This window comes from Acomys russatus, chromosome 9, assembly GCF_903995435.1.
Source record: "Acomys russatus chromosome 9, mAcoRus1.1, whole genome shotgun sequence".
Classification (NCBI taxonomy): Eukaryota; Metazoa; Chordata; class Mammalia; order Rodentia; family Muridae; genus Acomys; species Acomys russatus.
Window position 1 is genome coordinate 11,671,852 of NC_067145.1, and position 11,280 is coordinate 11,683,131.

An 11,280-nucleotide genomic window follows, 5' to 3' on the forward strand; every position below is an offset into this window, starting at 1 on the left:
CAAGGTATCTGCACTTTCCTCCACTGTAAGCTGGGATACTCAGAGATCCCTCTAGGTCAGCAATTAGACACTACAGGCATGACCCATGTCTCCCGATAACATGGGAGATCCTGCCAGGCCTATGGGAGCTGATCCAGCTAGGTTCTGTCTGTTGGAGAGTGCAGGATCAGTGTTTGGTGGGCCAGAGACAATATGGTTTCAGACCACTGGTGAGCTCCAAGGTGCCTGCACTTTCCACGACACTGTAAGTGGGGACATTAAAAGATCCCACTACATCAGTGATTCGACACTGTAGGCATCTACCACATCTCCCAACAGCATGGGAGATCATGCTGGGCCTGTGGGAGCAATCCAAGCTGGTTTCTAACTGCCCCTGTTTGCAGGCTCACTTCGTTGTGTCTGGCTTTAGATTGGGCCCAGGATGGCCCATGAGCTGCATGTCCACTCTAGTTGCTTTTGGTGGGCCCCGCCACCTGTGTTTCCACTTGGCCTGTGCAGGTGACCTCTGCAGTTTGGTGAGGGTTGGGTGGAGGGATCCAAGGGCACTTTCACCCTATTCGCTGAGACTCCTCAGGTCATGGGTTCTAGAATACCACCTCCCCACACAGCAAGTTTGTGTTTTATATGCCAGCTGCAGCTCGCATGTGGATTTCGTTCGAGAGCCTGGGGAGTGGGTTTAGCACCTCTGGGCTGTTGCTTGTCCCAGGGCTAGGCCCACGGATGGTCTGCAGAGTTTGGGACCCTACTCATCTACAGTTGTAAAGGTCCAGCAATCTGTGGCTCCATTCAAGACCCTGGTATCCTCGCAGTAGATCAGATATGGTGCATGCTGGTCTACACCATCTTGGAACACTCCAGTATCATAATTTCTATAAAACAGTTCTATATCAACTTGGAGTGGTCATTACAGAGCATCATTAATATTTATGCTCAGTAGCATCTTTTCCTCCAATTTACTTGCCCATAATTTAGTCACTTGTGCCTAAACAGTTAAGAAATTATGACTAAAGTTTACTACTGAAGAATGTACATTCAACATAACCTGAAATAGTTAAACAACAAAAAGTGTTTCTCCATTTCCAGGTAATCAGGATCAAACTGTAAGTTGTTCTCAGAAATGACAATGATAGTCTTTGAAATGAACAAAAGTGACATTTTACTCTGCATGCTACTACTCTTTTATCTATAATTAACATCTTTAACAAATATTCCTTAGAGAAACATGGTGCTTAGAGGTCTAATGATTAAACAGCAGCTGACATTACAGAAATCAGGTAGAGGCATACAAACTGAAAGCAAAGCCCAGAAGTGACAGGCAACTAGATTTTTTTCCCCTTCATAACCTTGACAAGGCTAGCATGCTAGCAGAGAAGCAGTCAGGAAAAGTGTAAGAAGGACTGAGTCATCATTTCTTTTAATTAAAAAAGAAGTGTGCAATATATCTGGGAAAATTATCTTTGGCAGAAGCTAGCTGAGTAGATGGAAGCAAGGGGAAAGTCTGAAGCACCACCCAGCAGGAGATACAAGCAGATTCTGAGACACACAGCACAGGAAGTCTTATGGAAGAGTTGGGGAATGGAGAGACCTGGAGAGCATCAGGAGTTACACAAGGAGACCAGTGAAGCCAAAAAATCCAGACAGAGGAGGGAAGCTCTGCAGTGATGCATCAACCAAGGACCATGCATGGGGAGGACTTAGACCCTCTGCTCAGATGGAGTAGATAGGCAGCACAGTCCCCTTGAGGGTTCCATAATATGGGGAGTAATGAATAATTCTCATATGGACTCTGACCCCCACATATTCATCACTTCTCCCTGGTAAGGAGGCCTTGACAAGCCACAGAGGAAAAGGATACAGACAGTCCAGATGAGACTTGATAGGCTGAGGTCAGGCTTTAGGGGTGGAGGACCTCTTTTTGAGGACTAGCATAGGGAGGTAGAGGGTATGAGGGAGGGATCAAGAGGGTGCTACAACAGGGATATAAAGTGAACAATTTTTTTAAAAGTCGACTAAAGTGGAGGAAATATGAATTTGTAGAGGATAGAAATAGAGGACAAATAAAAGGAACCAAGGAAATAAAATAAGAAAGGACTAACAAATTTGAGACATAACCTTAAGTCTGTGGGGCAAACCAAGGAAAAGGAAAAATGCAGTGAGGATTTGAAGAAGAAAAAAATAAAGTGTTCTATGCAAAAAGAAGTGAGAACCCTCCTTGGCAACACACAAACACACTCAATGATTTCCTAGATGTTAAAAAGGAGATTTTAAAATTTGAATATTTTTTGCATTTTAAAATTAATTAGTTAATTAATTAATTTATTAATTCACTTTACATTCCAGATATATGCCCCATGCCTCTCCTCTCAGTCCTTCCTCCCTCCCTCTTCCACTTATCCCTCCTTAGAAAATGGGAATCCCCTCCCCCTGTACCAACCCAGATTTATAGTTGGATAATTGCAGGAGTTTAAAGGAGATGAGCTTCTCTGTTGGGCTAAAAGATGGGATAAGGAAAGCTGTGCATTTTTCTCTACTCGTCCTCCTACAGAGATGTTTAAATTGCCCTGAGTGAGGCAACCCAGTAGGATGAAGATTCCAAAGAACAGACAAAGGAGTCAGACAGAGACAAACCTGCTCCCACATCCATCCCCTTGGAGCTTGAAGAATCTCCTGGAAGGGCAGAAGGAAAAACTGTAGGAACCAGAGTAGTCTAGGACACCAGGAAAACATAGGCCCCAGAGTTAACTAAACGGGGCTGATAGTGGCTCCCAGAGATGGAAGCAGCAGTCACAGAGCCTCCATGGATCCCACCACGGCCTGACATGAAGGTTTGTGCCTTGTAACTTGATGTCTGTGGAAGGCCTGCTTTATTCTCAATGGGGAAAAAAGGAGCAGATCTAGGAGAGAAGAGAAGTGGTGTGTGTGTGATTGGGGGGTGGGGGAGCCAGGGGACGGGAGGGTGATACTTAGAGGAATGCTGGGAGCAGAGGCTGCAGTTGCAATGTACGGTATGAGTGAAGAATAAAGTAAAACATGTAACCAAACAAATAAAAATAAAAATAAATAGAGTACCCTGACTGAGTCTATATAGCTATGAATAGCTCATAGACAGTTGAAATATGGTCTCCCAGGCAAATTCTCCTTGTAGTACTCTCCCCTCTGTGTTTGCTGTACTTTAGCACATCATTGCCTACTTTGGAGGATAATTTAATACTTAAAAAAAAAAAAAAAGGTTATATTGTATTTCATTCTTTCAATTTTCCTTCCTTACCCAAATATAAATTTCCTCAACAAGAGACTAAGTCACTTGTATTAATGTACTTTATTCCCGTATTAGATATTCATTTGAAAATAATTTTTAGGGAAAGTGCAGATTAATATTTTAACAGAGAAAACTCATTTAACTATATTTGATTAATTTTATGAATAATTAATAGTAAATAAATCATACTTTATTCTATGTATAACTTATAAAATGATCCTTATTGCTTCATGTATCAGGGACTTGATTTCCAAGTGACGGAGTTTGTGCATTTGTTTGATCTTGAAGGCTCTGATTTAGTAAATTGATTAAGCATTTACTCAAGTCATAATATGAGGCTGAAATTTGTAGTTGGTGAAAAGTAGAATGTGGTTCTGCGTTGAAGGAAGCTGAAAGGAGTGGCTCAGTATGGGTGCACCTTGCTTTATAAGGTGTGCTGTGTTGATTTATCACAAACTACTGGTCATAGTGCTCTGTGATAAGCTAGGCCAGTGATTGGAAACTCTGAAACAGTGATCTAAACCAAACTCTTAACTTCATGCTATTCCCAAGGATGTGGATATCAATGATGACTTTAGTATGAAGGAAACACCAGAATATAAACCACAAGTCTTTTTTTAAAGCAAACATGGAACACTTTTAAAATAACACATATATAGATTTTATATTTTTCAAAAAAAAAAAAAAAGGTAAGTATTTTATGATAATAACCAAATTAAGACAATGATGTAGAAAATTTTCAAAATTTCTTTTGGCCTGATTCCAGACATTTCAAATAAAAGCTTAGAGGGTATGTACTTTTAAATTATGAAATGCTTCTGTCAAACAATTTTCTTCTGAACACATCATGCAGACATGGAAATAGTTTATACTGAAATAAATTGCAAATCAATCTGTTAATTTCCTGAGTGATTGAATTTTCTAGCTCAGCACAGACTGAAATTGAAATGTACAAAACAACACTGGGTGATATTAGTTTTAAATCTGATGTATGGAAAATAGGAAGAGGGTTAGTAAAGGTTTTGCTATCTTATTGAAGTTCAATTAATTAAAGTTCAGTTGCCAGTCACCTGAGTAAAATTCATACTGCATGCTCACCAATGGCATCCATCTATGTCATGTTAACATAATTTCTTTAAAATGAATTTCAAAGAGAAAGAAAAATAATTAAAACAATTTCAACCATGCAATTTAATTCACTGAAGTAATATAGCCAATCAAACTTACTTTGGGTATAAATTAAATATTAATATGCTATTAACACCTTATGCTAGCTCTTAAAACAATTTCATAGATAATTTCTCAGATTTCTGTTGCAATGTCCCTGAAAGGATTTTGAGCCTAACCCACATTTGGCTAATTTGCTTCCTGGGTCAGCTGTTAAGACACTATCACCCACATTAATTGTTCCTTTAGCTCTGTTGTATTCAAGAGTCAGAACTGCTGAGCACTTAATCTCATGAACTGGGATCATTGACACTAAAGTGAACCTTCCATTCTCTGGTTAATTGTTTCAGCTGATTATAGTGTTGTTGGTTTATTATATGATCATATTTTAATTAGAACATGCTTTCTCTTATTCCAGCCCTTAAGATTTATTGTGATTCATATTGCATTATATGGATAAAGCAAGAAATAATCTGGGAAGTGTTTGTGTGCACTTGACCTTTTTTACTTATATAAACTTGGTATTACTATTTCATAAGTATCCTAGTAGAAAATATTTTTATTTTTGAGAATTTATTAACTGCTATACAATAATGGTCAAAATTAATACAGAAATTTATTTATTCATCCACAATATACATTTTTTTTTTTATTTTCAGTGGGCCAAGACTGAGTCAAATATTGATACTTCAGTGCCAATTTTCAATTATTATTCTTATTTAGTTAGGAATTCATACTTGACAACAGAGAAATTATAATTAACTGTATTTTGGTATGTTTTATGAAAAGCACTGTCATATTTTTCACAAATCCTGAATTCTTAGTGAGAAATACAAGTTCCATTCAATGAGCTTTCCCCTGCCCCCACCCCCACTGTTCAAGGTTTATTTGCTGTTCTCATTGGCATGACATTTGACTAGTTGGTTACATCATCTGTAGGCAGCTCTTACTTTTTACATAATATTCCAATGTGCACTACTGATACATATAATACACTATATAGTATACTTTAGACAGTTATGTACAAGATATGCATAATAGACGTACACATGGAGCCAGGTTATGACTAATTGGGAACTCGCTGGCCTTGCCATGTTTGGTGAGGGTACATATCAGTGACATAGCAGGCTCTCAGGGTTATTAAAGCCTGCCCACAATTGGTAGTGTGTCTTGAAGACAGTGGGACTGTCACATCACACTACCCAAGTGACCGCTACACTAATACCACTTAACACCAGGGTAGAGCTGTAGAAGCTGAGGTTTACCCCACAATACCTCAACAAAACTGCACTAGCACAGCTCAGATGAGAGGAGACAGAGTGTGATCTCCATAGAAACCTTGCTGCAGCCTGGACAGTGAAGTGTTAGGACATGGGGAGACTTTAGAACTTCAGTTCTTTCTGCATCAGCACACTTCTTTAGGCGGGAATCCTCAGAAGTCAGAGTCACCTTCACAACATTTGAGATTCCATTCTGTACCAAGACACAAGGGACACTGAGGGAGACGTCATCCTGGATGCCATAGAGGCCCTTATTCATGGTGGAGATGGGATGCACTGCCCTAAGGCTCTTCGTTATACTCTCAGCCTCGTCTGCCACAGAGAGGCCAGTGGTTCAAGACATGTAACCATTCAGTGATCTCCTCTTAGCCACTGTCAATGACCTGCCCGTGGACCTCCTTCCACTGCCTGTTGTGTGCATCAGTGCCCACTCCTGGGTTCAGAATCTTCAGAGAGACACCAGCAACATTGATACCACTCCATGCTTCCTTAGGACCAACACATGACAGTTTAGCAAGTGGACGCCCAGCCTTTCTCCCATTGGGTAATGGAACCAATTAGAATCCAGATTGCAACCACTTCCAATGACTCGGTTTTTGGGAAAACCACTTAATTTCCAAGCCACGTAGGTCAAGATGTCCACTGGGTTGGAAAAAATGAACAGCTTACAGTATGGAGTGTACTTCACAACTTTGGGAACGATGAACTTGAAGATGTTCACATTTCACTGGACAGAATTGGGTTGGCCCTCTCCCTCTTGTTGACGGGTTCTTACTGTGATGATGACCAGCTTAGAGATTGCAGTTATACTGTAGTGTTTTCCAGAGAAAACTTTTGGTATTCTAAGGAAGAGGCTACTATGCTGGAGGTCCAACATCTTTCCCTTCAGTTTGTCTTCCATGATATCAATACAGGCAAGGTCATCTGCCAAGTCCTTCGTTAAGATACTGATGGCACAAACCATGCCAACAGCACCAACCCTAACAATTGTTATCTTGTTCTGGGGGGCCTAAATACTAGCATAAATTCCACCTAGTTTTTTTCTGAAACATGATCCATACCATAATTTCTAATTTATATTTACAATTGAATAGGTATTAAAGTACATAAATGCACTTTGTATCATCATACAAAGAAGAAATAGAAAAAGAAAAATAGCCATTTATTGAGAAAAATTGAAAGGAGAAGAAATGACATATATTAAGGAAGAGTCATGTTGTGTCTATGTTCCTTTTTTTTTTTTTTTTGTCTTACTTATTTTCATTTTGTCTAATGAATTCAATAGTAGATACATGTTTATTGCCATTTTTTTCTGTGATTTATTGTTTATTTAATGGTCCCATCATAATTTCATACCATCTGGAACCATTAGCAACAGAACTTTGATCTCAAAGTTAAGAAAGTGCATAAATTGGAACACACTAGGAAAAAACATACATATGGACAACATGGAAATCGTATAATTTTTAAATGGTAATCATCAATTAAATTAGTATAATTTAAATATATTGGCTGTATTGAAGAAATCCAAATTCATTTGGCATCCAAATTAATGCCACACAATCCATACTTTAATAACTTCTCAGTGTTTTAATGTTCATATTTAAGCCTAAAAACTTATCATCTAAGTGCTTGACAGGTTGTACACATGTTCTCTTGTTTGTTGAATATTTATGGGATATAGGCAGGAATAAACCAGAAAAGTTAACATTCCCTTTCATTGTTCTAGAGAACCCAAAGAAATGAAATTATCTTTTTGGTATAGGAAGTTATTTTGAAGTCTACCAAAACAGAAATAAAATCAGCCACAAAACCTTTGATCTATAAGCTGCCTTGCCTGCAAAATATACTAAGGCAACGGTAGTACAGACTTTATGGGAGGGTATAGGTCAACATTGTTTTATTTCACTTAAGGCCTAACTGACTTTGTTTGGAAACCAACAGCCAGATATTAGATAGCTCAGAGACCTAGGATAAAACCAACCACTTCAGGTCTAAAACAATAGTATCAATAAAATGACTCTAAATAATATTCTCCTATACTCACAGATCTATGCCTTATTCTATCATCATCAGACAAGTGTCCTCCAGAATAAGGTGGTAATAGATTCAGAAACAGACTGACAGATATTACTAGCAGAGAGTGTAAATATTAAGTCTCTATAAATTCCCTCCCCTCAGAGGTCAAGGACCTAATGATGAGGAGGCAGAAAGGGTGTAAAAAGCCAGAAATTATGGACTACACCAGGAAAGTAAAGCCATCTGAATCAACTAAGTAAGGTTAATATGAGCTCACAGAGAGTGAACCCACAAGAACAGGGGCAATGTGGGTCTGCACCTCTGCCTACAAATCATAGCTTTTAGATTAGTATTTTTATGGGATCCCTGAGAGCAAGAGTGAGTTGGTCTCTGATTCTTGTGCCTGCTCTTGGGACTGTTCTCTGTTTAGGTGCCTTGTCTAGCTTTGGTATGTTAGTTTTATTGCTTCATCTCATTAAATTTTATTTTGTCACGTTTGTTTATTATTGCTTAACAATAATACTATTGCTTAACAATAACAAGAACAGAAAAGCTTGTTCTTTTCTAATAAGAGACAGAAATGGAGTGGATGCAGTTTGCCGAGATGATTGAGAGGAACTAGGGGGAATAGAATGAGGGGAAATTGTTATTAAGGTATATTTCATAAGAAAAGAATTCATTTTCAATAAAATAAATGAAATCAAATAAAATTTTAGTAGATAATTAAGCGTCCTCTAGGCACAGATGAAAGAGGTTTAGGTGTGGAAAACTGTAGACACAGTACTGAAACATAGAAAGTATTTGCATAGTTTCAGATGCATCATTGTGCCCTCACTGATTCATTCATCAATGAATGTTTTATAGTTGCTTCTTTCTGTGGAGTCCATTTCACTTTTATTATTCTTGCTTTACTTTTGTTTGTTATCAATTTTAATGAGAAAGAAAGACCCAAGATTTTACCTTGCACATATTAAGATCACATTCGATGAATGATTGAATAGTTGCAAGAACATTAGCAACATCATTGCAATTAAATAATGCAAGATTTATACACTACTCTGTGTAATATTCAAAGTGATTTATCAAGTTAGCACTTTAGTTGAGAAGCATAAATATACTGTTCTGGGAAAGAATTTAATTTGATCATATAACTTTAAATTATACATATTAATAATTAATATCTTATACCCAATTATAATTTGCATTATATAAATTACCACAGAAATGTCACTTTAAATGATCTCAATTAGCATTTACTTTATTAAAAATAAAATAAAATATTTTACCTAATTTATTTAAAACATTCATGATATACAAATAATACATAGAGATATTAATCATTAATTAACAAACATTTAATAAACATTATTAAAGAGAAATATTTTGGTTATACATGATTGTAAAAAAGACAATGATTTCTCCATTGCACTGTAATGAAAATTCAGATTTTTCTATGAAGATAGAACATCTTTTATCACTCTTTGTATATGAGCTAGTTTCATGGCTTGCTCTGTTTAAAGAAATGATGCATACTTACCTTTTGTGGAATTCTAGGATCCATTAGTTCTACTTTTACACTTATGGAATAGGTCTCTGAAATTAAGAGAAGAGAATCATTTTTAATAAGGTGGGATGAAATTTTAGTTGACAGGAGTGTTAATTCAGAAGTTTTTGACACATATGTAACCATTCCACAAGAGTAACTCCCACAGAAACAGCACATTTTGTTTGTTTGTTTGTTTGTTTATGTCTCTGTGTGAGTGTGTATCTGTCTTTCTATGCATGTGCATCTATCATATTTACAAAATCTCATGAAAGTGGATGATGAAAATGTAGAAATTTTAAGTAAAATATTTTTATAGTAAATCAAAATTTGTTTTTATGAACATTGTTGTTCAACTTCTCTGATATTTGATTAATCATTTTGTTTATATTATAGATTTCTTTTCCTTAGAATGAACAAATTAGACAGAAAATTTATACGTAGCAAAAACCCATGGTTTATAGTGCTGGAGTCTAGGTACCTGCTGATATGATGTCTGTGCTTCTTGATGTTATATCATTGTATTGCTGGGGTGTGTGTGTGTGGAGAGTTCAACTGGTCCTTTCATGGCCCCAAAGCTTTATTCTTATTAATGTGGTATACATGGTAGGTTTTGACTTATGAGTCTCACAAAGACATAAATCTTTAGAATATAGCATCTGATTTTGTAATAAAGTAACTTTTACTATATGTCTGCCATGGAGACCCCTTAAGCCCCAAAAGAACATATAGCAGTAATAACTATTTGACATTAAGCAATGTCTTCCCTGCCCATGAGTTAGTGATCTGAAACAGGTGGTTCTAGTTAGAGAAATTTTAATCCAGCAAAATGACTGCTGTTGCAAGAGGTCACATCCACCGACATTATAGACCTTTGTGATCCTACAGGAAGGCAGGAATACTCTGGATTACAGAATGGTCTCACTAAATATAGAAATGCCGTTGGTACATACCTTAATCCCAAACAATCTAGGAAAAGTTAGTTTGTAGATGGAAGCAGCCATGGTTGGAAGTGATGCCTAATTGAGGGGCAGACAAAATATCAAATCAGAGAAAGATTTGACAATGATTTAGAGATAACATATGCCCAATTCACATGAGAACAGAGAGGAAAGAGGTAACTTAAGGGCAACAGAGAAGGAGGGGAGGGTGAGAAAAAGGGAAGGAAGTGAAAAAGGGAGGAAAGTATGGTGGGAGGGAGGGAGGGAGGAAGTAGATTTACTGGGACAGTTATACGGAAGGTGGTTTTAAAGAAAGAAAAGCTAGACACCACGAGCTAGAGAATGAGAATGACTCAGAAGATTACTGCCAAAGTTAGTAGGAGGCCAAGTAGTGAAATTCAGTCAAAAGCTGAGAGATGCCAGATTGAATCATTTGACTGAGAGAAGAATTTGAACCAGAAAATGTGAACTGAACCCACAAGCAAGTATTCAGAAAGAACTAGAAAACGTAATGTTATTCACAAGTAAGCCTTTGAGAAAACAATCACATCAGGCAAATAAAATATTTGTTTACAGGGCTGGAGAGATAGCTCAGAGGTTAAGAGCACTGACTGCTCCTCCAGAGGTCCTGAGTTTAATTCCCAGCAATCCCATGGTGGCTCACAACCATCTATAATGTGATCTGATGCCTTCTAACCGACAGATGTACATGCAGGCAGAACACTCTACACATAATAATAAATACATCTTTAAAAAATATTTGTTTACAGTTGTATGCTGTCTCTGTACTTTAAGGTGCTCTCCTGCCCAGATAGGGTGTGTCTGACAGAGGTTTAGTATGGTGTTATAGCTTGTGTCATTTTAGAATGCTTGTTGTTTAATGGACACATAGCTCAACATTGATTATATAATTCCTTTCTGATAGATTCTTTCCTTCAATAGTCATCCTAGCAAATAGTCTCCCAATAAATGTTACTGAATACTCTGTCCTGATATGACCCACAGTAACTATAAATAGCAGATGTGAGTTCCTGCTTATAACAGAAATGTCAGCACTCTCAGGATCTCTCC

General features: G+C 37.3%; 1 pseudogene; it reads right to left on the reverse strand.

Moving 5' to 3' along the window:
• Positions 1–5,716: 5,716 nt before the first annotated feature.
• Positions 5,717–10,272, reverse strand: LOC127193577 (L-lactate dehydrogenase A chain-like; annotated as a pseudogene).
• Between the last annotated feature and the right edge of the window lie 1,008 nt (positions 10,273–11,280).